The following is a 14,154-nucleotide window of genomic DNA, read 5'->3' on the forward strand; positions in this document are numbered from 1 at the left end:
GAACAGAAGGAGCTTTAGAGCAGCTGGATCCCCTGCAGGGGATTTCCTGCCAACTACCTGTGCCCCCCCACCCCAGGGGCCCACTTGGCAGGATAGAGACCTCTGGTTAAGCACAGGGAGAAAGGCAGGCAGTTTCCAGGGCTCCGCAGTTAATCCAGTCCACCACCCGGACACAAGTACTTTGGGAGGACCTGGGCCTCCTCCAAGTTGGACTCAATGTACATTCCTGGCAGAGGCCCCTCCCCCTGGCAGGACACAGCTTTGTTGTCACTCTTGTCCTGGCTGCCAGGGCAGACAGCAGGCTGCGAAGTAGAAGTGCTTATATAAGCTTCTCAGTGCAGCTCCTCATCCAGTCCCTGCTCTTGGCCTGGGGATGGTCAGCTGGCCAAAGGCCAGCCTGCCCCTTGGCTGTAAGGCAAGCCCGGGGAACCGGTTAACCCAAGGTTCAGGGCTAGGAGTTGGGCTGTGCCCCTCAGACCGGCTCTGCCTCTCCTGGCCCCCATTCTTCCACCTGTCTCCACAGCCTGTGAGCTTCCCCAAGGTGGAGGTGGCTGGACACAGTAACCCTGTGTAGGAGGGACTGCTGCAGGGGGTGGGGGCAGGCGCACCCCAGCCCGAGGCCAGCTCCGAAGGGCCAGCTGAGGACAGAAGGGTGCGTCTGGCTGCACCTTGCAGCTGTGCTGAACTCAGCACTCTCCCAAAATAATCGTCTCTGGAGAAGGAGGTCTGGGGAGCTGCTTGGGGCTCAGAAAGGGGTGGCCTGCCCCAGCGCTGCACCGGGAAGAAGGGGAGCCGGGGACTGTCGCCTGCATTCCCTTAGGGAACAGTCCTGCCACCAGGTGCATGTGGGACTCTGGTTAGAGCCTGAGTGGGCAAGAAGAAGAACAAAGGCGGCTTGCCACAGCCTTTCCAACAGCTCTGCTCTCTGCTCTCTGTTTCTCAGAGGCGGACGTGGGAGAGACATGCCAGCAACTCAGGACTCCTGGATTCTGCTCTGAGCTCTCTCTGGATGCTGGGGAGGCCACTGCGTCTCCCTAGAACGCACCACTTTTCCTTTTCCCAAACAAGTAAAATAATTCCTGTCACCGTGGTGCCTTGCTAAGGAATATGAGATCATCGCTGTAAAGTACACGCAGCTAGATCTTTAGAGAAACCACTTTCAGCATAGTCTCCTTTCTGGCTTAATTCCTGCCTCCAGGATCCCAACCTGTAGCAAAAAGCCCCCCTTTGGGGCTACATATTAAACACATTTCTCTATCATTAGGCTCCCTGAAATACAACCAGGACTCCCCTTGCCCCCAACCAGAAAACGTATTCCCAAGATCAGCCCTACTGGACAGAGTCTAATAGTAGCCTCCTCACAAGATCATTGTGAGAATGAAATCAACCAGGTTAAGCCCTCGGTAAGGTGCCTGGAACATAGTAAATGCTCAATAACTTATGAATAGTCTAAGTATTCTCTCACAGATCCAACCATTCATTCATTCCTTTGCAACCCGCTTCACTTATAGGCATTAAGCACCTCCCATGTGCCTGCCCCATGTTGGGCCCTGGGGTATAGGTTGAGCATGGCCTTGTCTGCATGCAGCTCACAGGACAGCCACAGTCAAGGAGATGCTGCCAGAAGGGCTGCCCAAGACCAAGAAACTCATCTTACAAATGGCATCCACTAGAGAAGCCTCAACTTTCCTGGGTGTCAACTCTTTTAGCACAGTGATGGTGGCCTGGAGGCAGGGAGAGCCCACAGTGCAGGTTGCTGCTGTTGAGCCCACTTCCAGTGGCAGTTCTTCCTTACTCCATGTGCCAGGCACTTTTGTCTCCAAATCTTCATGCCAATCCTTGGAAATAGGCACTATTATCACCCCATCTTATGGAGGAGGAGATGGCACAGCGACATTAGCTAAAACCTGATCTTGGTCACCAGGAAGTGGCAGACCTGGAATTTAAACCCCAGCCTCTGGTTGAACCTGTTGAAACTGGGTTGAGTCCATTGAGTCCATGCTTTTTTTTTGAGACAGGGTCTCACTCTCATCTCCCAGGCTGGAGTGCAATGGGGTGATGCCGGCTCCTGCAACTTCCGCCTTCTGGGCTTCAAGGGATTCTCCTGCCACAGCTTCTCAAGTGGCTGGGACTACAGGCATACCACGGCTCTGGCTAATTTTTGTATTTTTTGTAGAGACAGGGTCTTGCATTGTTGCCCAGGCTGGTCTCGAACTCCCAGGCTCAAGTGATCCACCTGTGTGCTCCCAAAGTGCTGGGATTACAGGCATGAGCCACCACACCCAGCCCAGAGTCCATGCTCTTAACCACCTGGCTCCACTGAACTCTGTAGCTGCTCCATTGCCTCTTACTCACTCCCTCTACATTCCTTTTGTTCTTGGGAGAAGGACCCCAGAGTCCTCCACGTGGACCACAATGCCCTGCGAGATCAGGCTTTTCCTGTCTCTCTAGCTGACTTCCTCCTCCTCTCACATGTTACCTCTAGTGGGTTCCTCAAGCTCCTTTCTATCCCAGGGCTGTGATAGGCACCGACTCCACTTCCCACCTTCATTAGGAGGGTAGCTGAAATGTCATTTCCTGAGAGAAACTTGCTCTGACCCCTAGCATCCATCAGATTCCTTTTATAAACAATCAGAGCACCTTACTGCTTTCTTCATTATTCTTATATAGTTGTAATAAATTATTTTGTAGTTATTTGCTTAGTGATCATTTCTCCCTCAATCCCCCAGCCTATAAGCTTCTGGGAGGCAGAACGGAGACTGTCCAGCATTCTGAGCACCTTACGTGGAGTATATAGAGGTTTAATAAAATTCTTGTTTAAGTGCATAACACATGCCACTTCCGTTTCTGATCATCCTTATTTTCACTTAACAGCTCATAACTCTGTGTAAACATCAGTAGGAAACTAATCACTCAGGTTGGCCCTTAGCCCTGGATGCCTTTTGCTTATTTATCTAACCTTCTGTGGCTTGTTTTTGTGCAGAGAGATCTGGCAGAATGCAGTGGTTCTCAGGATTTTCAAACCCGATCTTTCTCTTGGGGATTTTCAGGACTTTGATTCATATTTGAAACCTAAGATCTGAAAGCCGTGTTCAAGCTTGCGGAGTGACCATTCTCCCTCCCCATCACCAGCTGGTTTTGCTTAATTCTCTCACCCTGGAAAGTCCCATTGCTAGATTTCTTGGTGCTCACCCTTGAAGTCCCCCTCTCTTCCTTCAGTTACCTGGGCTGGGACCACCTCCAGACACCACCATTCAAGCCAAACCTGTGGCTTCTGGAGACACATTTGTCCCTCCAGCTACTGGGATCTGTTGAACCACCGCTGCTGAAACTCTCCACTCCCTTCTTACCCCTCCAGGCCTCCTGTGCCTGACACCCTCCAATCATTGCCCAGGCCTCACCTCCTTTTTCTACCCAGACACAGACTCTTGTTCTTTCTCTCCCTCCTAAACCTTTCCACGTAGGCCCTCTGGAATCTCTGAACTATAGTGAACAAATCCCCCTGAATTTTTTCATTGATTCCTAATAAAAAATTAATTGAGGTATAATTCACACATAAAATTCACCCTTTTAATATGTACAATTCAGTGGGTTTTCATATGTTCACAAGCTTGTGCAACCATCACCACTACCAAAGTACAGAGCATTTTCATCAACCTAAAAGAAGTCCTGTACTTATTAGCAGTAACACCCCATTCCTCCCTCACCCCGGCCCCTGACAGCCCTAATCTATTTTCTATCTCTATGAATTTGCCTATTTTGGACACCTCTACCAAGGTTTTCCCCTCCCTCCTTTCCAACCTCCCTTCCCATGGCCACTTTCTCGGACACTGTCATCACTACAAATATTAAATCCCTAAAATATTAAATTCAAGCAGTTTTTTTTTTCTTTTTTTGAGACGGAGTCTCTGTCGCCCAGGCTAGAATGCAGTGGCATGATCTCAGCTCACTGCAGCCTCTGCTTCCTAGGTTCCAGTGATTCTCCCGCCTCAGCCTTCCAAGTAGCTGGGATTACAGGCATGCACCACTATGCCCGGCTGATTTCAAGCAGCTCTTCTGATCACCATCTCTTCTCCTTCCTCTACCCTCTTGTTACTTCTCTGCACTTAGTCTTTCATTTGCTTCTAAACTCTGGTCCCTTGACCATTCTCCTTTTCCCTTACCTATTCTGACTACCTTCCCTTTGGTACCTGGGTCTTGCAAACCTTTGTACTGTTCACTTGCTAACATCTTCAATTTCTTGCCCCTTATCTTCGCATTGCAGCTGTTGGGTGCAACTTCAAATTTGGACCAGTCCAATGATCTGGCTACTCCGTCATGCAATCCTGCTCCCACTCTACTCCTAGTATCCTGTGCCTTCTACAGAGCCCAGGGTGGGGGCCCAGGCAGCATGGGGGAAAACATTGTGCTAAATGAAAGCAGCCAGTCGCAAAAGAGGACATATTGTATGATTCCATTTATATGAAAATTCCAGAATAGGCAAATATATAGGGACAGAAAGTAGACTAGTGGTTGCTAAGGCTGGATGTGGAGGTGGGGTAAGATGGGAATGAGAGGTATGGGATGATAGCTAAAGGGTATGAGGTTTCTTTTAAAAGTGATGAAAATGTTCTGAAATTGACTATGTGATGGTTGCACATATCTATACATATACTAAAAACCACTGAATTATACACTTCAAAATTCATGAATTGTGAGATATATGAAGCATATAGCAATAAAGCTGTTTTAAAAAATCCTCCTGGGGATGTCAGCAAAATGGATGACTAGGAAGCTCCAAGGTCTTCTTCCCTCATGGAAAGCTAAACACACACAGAGAGAGAGAGAGAGAGAGAGAGAGAGAGAGAGAGAGAGAGAGAGAGAGAAAACTGGCTGAACTAACTTTATAGGAGCTCTGGAAAACAGCCAAAGGTTAGAGCAGCCAAGTAATGCCCAATCAAGGAAAGCCTCCTTAACTGCACCCTGGGTGAGAAATGGAGACCCTGTCTCAAAATTTTTTTAAAAGCCTCCTTCAAAATAATAGGAATTTTTCCAGACACAGTGGCTCATGCCTGTAATCCCAACACTTTGGGATCTGAGGGGGGGTGGATCACCTGAGGTCAGGAGTTCAAGACCAGCCTGTCCAATATGGTGAAACCCCATCTCTACTAAAAATACAAAAATTAGCTAGGCCTGGTGGCAGGCACCTGTAGTCCCAGCTATTTGGGAGGCTAAGGCAGAAGAATCGCTTGAACCCAGGAGGTGGAGATTGCAGTGAGCCAACATCGCACTTGTCAGGCCTCTGAGCCCAAGCTAAGCCACCGCATCCCCTGTGACTTGCACTTATACGCCCAGATGGCCTGAAGAAACTAAAGAATCACAAAAGAAGTGAAAATGCCCTGCCTCTGCCTTAACTGATGACATTCCACCACAAAAGAAGCGAAAATGTCTGGTCCTTGCCTTAAGTGATGACATTACCTTGTGAAATTCCTTTTCCTGGCTCATCCTGGCTCAAAAAGCTCCCCGACTGAGTACCTTGTGACCCCCCTACTCCGGCCTGCCAGAGAACAACCCCCTTTGACTGTAATTTTTCTTTACCTACCCAAATCCTATAAAACTGCCCCACCCTTATCTCCCTTCGCTGACTCTCTTTTCGGACTCAGCCTGCCTGCACCCAGGTGATTAAAAAGCTTTGCTGCTCACACAAAGCCTGTTTGGTGGTCCCTTCACACGGAGTGCATGACAGCACTACTGCACTCCAGCCTGGGCAAGAGAGCAAGACTCCGTCTCCAAAAAATGGTTGGAAATTTCATTTTCTTTCTACCTTGTTCCACCTCCACTGCCAGCAGTATTGGTCTGGAGATGGTAGCTCAAGCCCTAGTTCTCTCCCTTAAACTTAAGGAAGCAGAGCTACACTCATCATGTACAATGCTCTAATCTGTCTGGGGTCTGCCTACGGGACTAGTCTTGCTTTGCCTAAGGGAAAAGGGGCAGCATTGCTCATTAAAACAGCAGAGCAACTACAGACCTTCAGACACTGAAGACAAAGATTACAGATTGAGACATACAATAGATTATCTAAGGGCCCAAGAAGCTCAAGGAATTTCGAGTAAAATAAACTCAAAGAGACCTACACTGAGACACACTAGAATCAAACTGTTGAAAGTCAAAGACAAAGAGAGAATTTTGAAAGCAATAAGAGAGAAGACTCATCATGTACAGGGATCCTCAATAAAATTATCAGTCAATTTATCAGCAGAAACTTTGAAGCCCAGGGGGCATTGGGACAATATAAAGTACTGAAAGAAGAAAAGTTGTCAATTAAGAATTCTATGTCCAGCAAAAGTATCTTCCAAAATATTAATAAGAGAGAAATTAAGAAAGTCCCAGATAAACAAAAGCTTAAGGAGTTGATTACCATTAGCGCTGCCCTGCAAGAAATACTGAAACTAGACCTTGAGGTTGAAATGAAAAGCTGTGGTAAGCTGAAACTAGGTGAATACATATATCAAGACCTTTGTTTGAGGTAAACAGACAAATAAAAAAGCCAGTATTATTATAATTTTGGTTTGTAATTCCACTTTTAAATACAGGGTGTCTTAGTCCATTTAGTGTTGTTATAAATGAACACCTGGGGCTGGACAATTGATAAAGAGGTTTATTTGGCTCACAGTTCTGCTGGCCGGAAGATTGGGCAGAAGAAAAAAGCCTTGGCCTTTTCTCACTCATTTTAGAATGGAAAGGGAAGCTGGAGTGTGCAGAAATCACACAGTGAAATAGAAAGTAGGAATGAGAAATGGGAGGTGCCAGGCTCTTTTTAACAACCAGTTCTCATGGAACTAATAACGTTGGAATGCACTCCTCTGGAAATGCATTCTACTCATGAAAGATCTGCCCCCATGACCCAAACACCACCCGTTGGGTCCCACCTCCAACACTGGGGATCAAATTTCAACACGAGATTTGCAGGGCACAAATATCTAAACTATAGCACAGGATTTAAAGACAATGAATAAAATAATTATAAATCTATTAGTGGGTATATAATATATAACAATGTAAACTATGACATCGGTAACACAAAATGGGGGGGCGTGGAGCTGTATAAGTAAAATGTTTGTATGCAATGGAAGTTAAGTTAGTATCAATTCAGATTAGATCATTATAACTTTAGGATGTTATATGTAATTCCCATGGTAACCACAAAATGTATTTATAGAATATACACAAAAGGAAATGAGAAGTGAATAAAACATGTCACTACAAAAAAATCAACTAGATGTAAAGAAAGGTAGAAATGGAGGAAATGAGGGACACAAAAAGCTGAAAAGCAGCCAGATACAGCGGCACATGCCTGTAGTTCCAGCTGCTTGGGAGGCTGAGGTGAGAGGATCACGTGAGCCTAGGAGTTTGAGGCCAGCCTGGGCCACATAGTGAGACCCCATCTCTTAAGAAAGCAAGCAAGCAAGAAGAGCTAAAACATACAGAAAACAAATAACAAAATGTCAAAATAAGTCACTAAGTCATTGTCTATCAGTAAATGCATTTAAATTTAAATTTAATTGGGTTCAATGCCTCAGTCAAAAGTTATAAACTGGCAGATTCGATTTTTTAAAAATGACCCAATTATATACTGTCCACAATAGACTTGCTCTAGCTCTAAGGACACAAACAGATTGAAAGAGAAAGGATTTAAAAAGATATCCTATGTACACAGTAACAAAAAGAGAACAGGGATGGCTATATTAATATCAGACAAAACAGATTTTAAAGTCTAGTTCTACAACAAGAGACAAAGAAGGGCATTGTATATTGATAAGAATCAATTCACCAAAAAGATATAACAGTTGTAAACCTATATGCACCAAACATCAGGGATCCAAAATACATAAGCAAACAAGGATAGAATTGAAGGGAAAAATAGGTAGCTTAACAACAGTAATTGGAGATTTCAGTACTCCACTTTTAATAATGAATAGAACAACTAGGCAGAAGACCAATTAAAGAAATGGGAGACTGGCTGGGCGTGGTGGCTCACACCTATAATCCCAGCACTTTGGGAGGCCGAGGTGGCCGGATCACTTGAGGTCAGGAGTTCAAGACCAGCCTGGCCATGGAGAAACCCTGTCTCTACTAAAAATACAAAAATTAGCTGGGCATAGTGGCAGGCACCTGTAGTTCCATCCCAGCTACTGGGGAGGCTGAGGCAGGAGAATTGCTTGAACCCAGGAGGTGGAGGTCACAGTGAGCTGAGATCGCTCCACTGCAGTCTAGCCTGGGTGGCAGAGTGAAATTGTCGCCAAAACAAAAAACACAATACATCCCAAGCCAAAAATTTGAATTCTAAAATGCTTCAAAATTCAAACTTTGAAGGCCTATGGAATACCACAAGTGAAAAATCCTACACCTGACCTCATGTGATGGGTCACAGTCAAAACTTTGTTTTATATACAACATTATTAACAATATTGTATAAAATTACCTTTAGGCTGTGTATAAGGTGTATATAAGCATAAATAAATTTCATGTTTAGACTTAGGTCCCATCTCTAAAATATCTCATATATGCAAATATTCTAAAATCTGAAAAATTTGAAATTTGAAATACTTCTTGTCCCAAGTGTTTTCGATAAGGGAAACTCAACCTGTATACCAAGATGTATGGGATGCAGTGAAAGCTGTATATGCTGTAAAATAGCTATAAAAGCTTACATTGAGAAGTTGTAAATGTTTACATTAAAAAAGAAGAAGGATCTCAAATCAACAACCTAAATTTACACCTTAAGGAGGTAGGAAAAAAAAAAAAAAAAAGAACAAGATAACCCAAAGCTAGCAGAAAGAAATACTAAAGATTGCAACAGACATAAAATAGAGAACAGAAAAACAGAAAATCAACAAAACCAAAAGTTGGTTATTTGAAAAACATCAGTAAAACTAACACTTTCAGCCAGATTAATTAAAAAACAGAGAAGACTCAAATTACTAAAATAAGAAATGAAGGTGAGGAGATTACTCTAAAATTTATAAAAACAAAAATATAAATAAATAGTATTTTACAGAAATAAAAAGGGTGACAAAAGATTAATATAAACAATGGGTAAGGTTGTTGGTTATGTAATAAATTTGATAACCCAGAAGAAATGGACAAATTCCTGGAAACATAAAACTTACCAAGACTGAAGCAGTAATCAAAAACACCCCAGTGAAGAAAAGTCCTGAACCTGATAGTTTTACTGGTGATTTCTACCAAACATTTAAAGAAGAATGAACACTAATCCTTCTCAAACTCTTCCGAAACATTGGAGAGAATACTCCCTGACTCACTCTGTGAAGCCAGCATTACTATGATACCAAAGCCTACCTTCTAACCAAAGTTAGAAAAGAAAACCACAAAGCAACATCCCTTAGAAACTCTGATGCAAAAGTCCCCAACAAAAGATTAGCATAGATCATTTCAACACTGAAAGGATTATACAACATAACCAAGTGAGATTTATTTCTGGAATGCAAGCATGATTCAACATATAAAAACCAATCAACATAATAACACCACATTAATAGAATGAAGGAAAAATACTACATGGTCATCTCAATTGATGCAAAAAAAGCATTTGACAAAACTCAACACGCTTCCAAGATAAAAACAAACTAGGAAGGGAAAGAAGCTTCCTCAATATGATAAAGGCCGTATACAAAAAGTCCACAGATAACAACATACTTAATGGTGACAGACTTCAAGATTTCCTCTAAGATCAGGAACAAAACAAGGATACGTGCATTTGCCACTCTTATTCATCATATATAGAAAGTTCTAGCCAGAACAATTACGCAAGAAAAAGAAGTAAAAGCCATCCAAATTAGAAAGGAAGAAGTACAATTATCTGTTTGCAGATGACAATCTTACACATAGAAAACTCTAATTTTTAAAAAAAGAAAAACTGTTAGAGCTAATAAGCAAATTCAGTAAAGCTGTAATTTACAAAATCAACAAACAAAAATCAAACGTATTTCTTTACTCTAAAAATGAAGAATTCAAATAGGAAATTAGGAAAACAACTCTATTTATGATTACATAAAGCAGAATAAACTAGGAATAAACTTAACCAAGGAGGTGAAAGACTTGTACACTGAAACTACAAAATTTTGCTAAAATAAATTAAAGAAGAGATAAACAAATGTAAAGACATTCAATGCTCATGGAGTGGAAGACTTAATTTTGTTAAGATGACAAAGTCACTCAAAGTGATCTACAGATTCATTGCAACCCCTATCAAAATGCTGAAATTTTTTTACAGAAATAGAAAAATCCATCCTAAAATTTATATATGATCTCATGGGACCCCAAATAGTCAAAACAATCTTGAAAAGAACATAGTTGAAGGACTCATACTTTGATTTCAAAACTAACTACAAAGCTACAGTAATCCAAATAGTTTGGTACTGGCATAAAGACAGATAAATAGGCCAACGGAATAGACTAGAGAGCCCAGAAATAAACCTTCATATGTGCGTATGTGTATGTGCGTGTGTGTGTGTGTGTGTGTGTATGTGCGTGTGCTCAAATGATTTTCAGCGAGGGTGCTGAAAATGATTCTGGGACAAGTGGATAGCCACATGCAAAAGAATGAAGTTGGATCCTTGCTTTACAACAGATATAAAAATTAATTCAAAATGGATCAAAGATCTAAATGTAAGAGCTGAAACCACAAAACTCTTAGACGAAAACACAGGGGAAAAGATTCATGACATTGTATTTGGCATTGATGTACATATGACACCAAAAGCAGAGGCAGCAAAAGTAGACCGACAAATTGAATTCCATGAAAACGGAAAACTTTTGGGCATCAAAGGACACTATCAAAACAGTGAAAAGACAACCTGCAGAATGAGAGAGAAAAAAATCCCAGAAACTAGTGTTCTTTAGAGCCCCCTTTGGCAACACTGGCCACTCCATCCTCCTCACTGTGTAGCCCTCTTGTTCAGCCTGTGTGGACTGCTGTCCATTTTCCCAATCAGCCATGCTCTCTCCCACCTCTAGGCCTTTTTGCACAAGCTGTTCTGTCTATAAGGGGTGCCTTTGTCTCCTGCCCCATGACCCACCTGGCTTACTTTTGCTCACCTTTATTTGCTATTTAAACATCACTTCCTTTAGGGTACCTTCCTGGGTAGCTTGTCATATCTGCAGAGAGCATCTGCAGTACTTCCACCAGGATAGAATAATATCTGGCCATTTTTGTTTATTTACTTGTATTTCTCTGTCACTAGGCTGTTACCTTCATGGGGGAGAGACCCCATGTAGCCTAGGAATTGCTGTGTCTGCCACCAGCACAATGCCTGGGACCAGGAGGCACTCCATTACCCCTCGGGGGTTGGTGAAGGGAGAAAATCAGAGAGGGAGGGGTGGATATTGAATTCCTAAAGGTCATGCTTCCCCCCATTATAGATCTGGGTCTCACTGAAGCTCCTGGAGCAGAGCTGCTCCTCCCACCTCCCATTCATTGATTTCTGCCTTCTGCTCTACTTTTCTGTGCACATATTTCATCCTGTGAGGGACTCATTTGTCTCTGCATTCCCCACAGCACTATGAACATAGCAGATGCTTAATAAATCGTTACATAAATAAGCACGCACATGTAAAAACCGTATGTCGTAAAGGAACTACTCTGACCTTTGATTGTCCTATTTAAAGACAGGGAAAGAATTCCAAAGTCACCCAATATGCACTTGGGCCATCTTTTGTTATCAACTCTTGGTTGCTTTTCATGCACCTTTCATTTCAGATGCCCAATCTGAAAATTGTCTTGAAATGCAAAAGTATAAAAATATAATTTCCTTTGTTTTTTTCTCGGGGAGGGGGGCTTATTCTAAATGAACAATGGTAAGAATTACATCAAACTTCCCATCAGAAAGCAAGCGAGAAGACAGTGAAATAGTTTTAAAAAGTTAAAACTTCCATCAACCTAGAATCTGTTTCCAGTGGAATTTTTCTTCAAAAGTGGAGAGGCTATGAAGACAAAGAAAAACTGAGAGAAGATTTTGCCAGTACACCTGCCTTGCATGAAATGTTAAAAGAAACCCTTCAGTGAAAAGGGTTCAGGTTTCAGTGAAACCTTGGCTCTCCATAAAGAAGGGAAGAACATCGATGATGGACTAAATGGAGGGAAAGAAAAATATTTCATTCTTATTATTCTTACTTGGCCTTACAGATAACTGGTTCTTTAAAATAGTTAAGAACAAGAATGCCTCAAGTGATTATGGCTGATCGTTAAGTGCATGAATGCTAGCAATGTCTAAGAAATGGGAGGAAGGAATGGGGAATGCTCTGTTACAGGATGTCTGCACTTGCTCTGTTTTAAGAGATGTTGCTTTCCTTCTATCAAACAGAAGACAGAGGAAGCCATAGTCGCAATGATGGGGCTGGCAAAGAGAGCTCCAGGGCTGGATTTTCCCAACAATTATATTCCCCAGGAGTCAGGAGAGTGTCTGTGAGATAAACCCAGCTCTGACCCTTTCCCTCACCCCTCCATTTATCCAAAGGTCCTGCTAGACCTCGGGCCAGAGGCTGGGGGCCAGGACCTTTCCACTCTAGGGATATAAGTTCCTCCTTTAGGTAGCCCCAGCTTGTTGGTCTCAGCAACCAACGGTTGACTTAATAAACCCATTTCATTAATAGGTGCACATTGCATCTATTAATCAATCACTTCACCCATGGAATGGCAGGCTCCAGAGGGGCTATGAAATGGTGGTGCCTCACACATTCACCTGCCGTCACGTCACCCTTGAAAGGTTGAACGTTTTGTCCACCTGGTGGAGGTGAGAATTGAACTTAGAGCCTACTGAAGCTGTGTATTTACCTCGTCCCTCTTTGCAGGGACAGAGTCAATCTCTGGTTCCCTCTAAATTTCTTAGGATGGGAGGAAATGGGGATCTTTCTTCCTATATCATGGAAGGGGGAATGAGGACCTCACAAAGGAAAGAAAAATCACTAAATCTATCAGACGTAAGGCCTGCCTGAAATCAGTGAGGCTCATCACAGCCCAAAACTCAGGCAGTGAGAAATTCACCAAAGTGGCCTTTCTGAGGAGAATTAGAGAAATGTTTGAGGCTCACAGACAGGCACCTAGAAACACCACGAAGAATGTCACAAATAATGCCTCAAATGACGTGCTCAAATCACACTAGAGTGAAACAATCAGAAACACCACTTTTACCACGAATTTCTTACTTTCTTGGCTCATGGCAAGCTCCATCTCCCAGGTTCACGCCATTCTTCTGCCTCAGCCTCCCCAGTAGCTGGGACTACAGACGCCCGCCACCACACCCAGCTAATTTTTTTGTATTTTCAGTAGAGACAGGGTTTTACCGTGTTAGCCAAGATGGTCTCAATCTCCTGACCTCATGATCTGCCCGCCTCGGTCTCCCAAAGTGCTGGGATTACAGGCGTGAGCCACCGCATCCAGCCCACGAATTTCTAACGGCTGCCTAGGCCAAGGTGTTTTTTCTCTCTCTCCTCTCTCTCATAGCAAATTCCTACCGCACACAAACAGGGGAGAAGAGCCCTTGTCACTTGCCCAGAACAGTGTGGGAGCTGCTGGGCGCTGGCTGCAGGAAGGTACATACCTTGACAGGTTTCTGGCCTGGAGAACGTGGGGAGAAAATTCCCTCCAGGGTGCCCCTCAGTTTGGGCCCTTAACGTAATCAGAGCCTGCGGATGTTGAGAGTTCGAGAGGTTCAGGAAGGTTCCTGGAGCCACAGGAGAGGAGGCAGCCGTTGGCGGTTGGGGAGACAGTTGGAGAAAGTTCCAGGGGAGTTCCAGGGAGGAGCTGATATGTAGGGCAGGAGAGAATAGGAAAAGAAGAATGGGTGGGTTTGCCAGCATCCCTCCTTCCAAGGATTCTAAGGAAAAGAGTGGAAACTGTGGAGACAATTATCTTACCATTTCTCCTGCCTTTCAAGATGCAGAGTCAGGCAGAACGGACACTAGAGATGCAGAAAAAGAAGGCCACAGAGACAGGTGCAGGAGGTTGGAGGGAGGAACCACTGAGACCAGTGTCCAGGGAAAGATGTCCAACGTTTGACCACGGAGAGCAACAGGCCCTCAGCCACAGACAGGAGAGAGACCGGGATTGACAACTATCTTCAGAGCTCCCAGTCGGGGGGCATTGATTAAGGCGGA

The 14,154-nt window shown here is 43.7% G+C and overlaps 1 protein-coding gene across 1 annotated transcript in view; it reads right to left on the minus strand.

The window, feature by feature from the left end:
- Positions 1–191, minus strand: part of PEBP4 (phosphatidylethanolamine-binding protein 4) — a 213,847-nt gene extending 213,656 nt beyond the window's left edge. The window contains exon 1 of the mRNA XM_011939849.1: positions 101–191. The gene's annotated coding sequence lies outside the window, so the exon portion shown is untranslated. The remainder of the gene's footprint in view (positions 1–100) is intronic.
- Between the last annotated feature and the right edge of the window lie 13,963 nt (positions 192–14,154).

Source organism: Colobus angolensis, unplaced genomic scaffold (assembly GCF_000951035.1).
Source record: "Colobus angolensis palliatus isolate OR3802 unplaced genomic scaffold, Cang.pa_1.0 Scaffold184, whole genome shotgun sequence".
NCBI lineage: Eukaryota > Metazoa > Chordata > Mammalia > Primates > Cercopithecidae > Colobus > Colobus angolensis.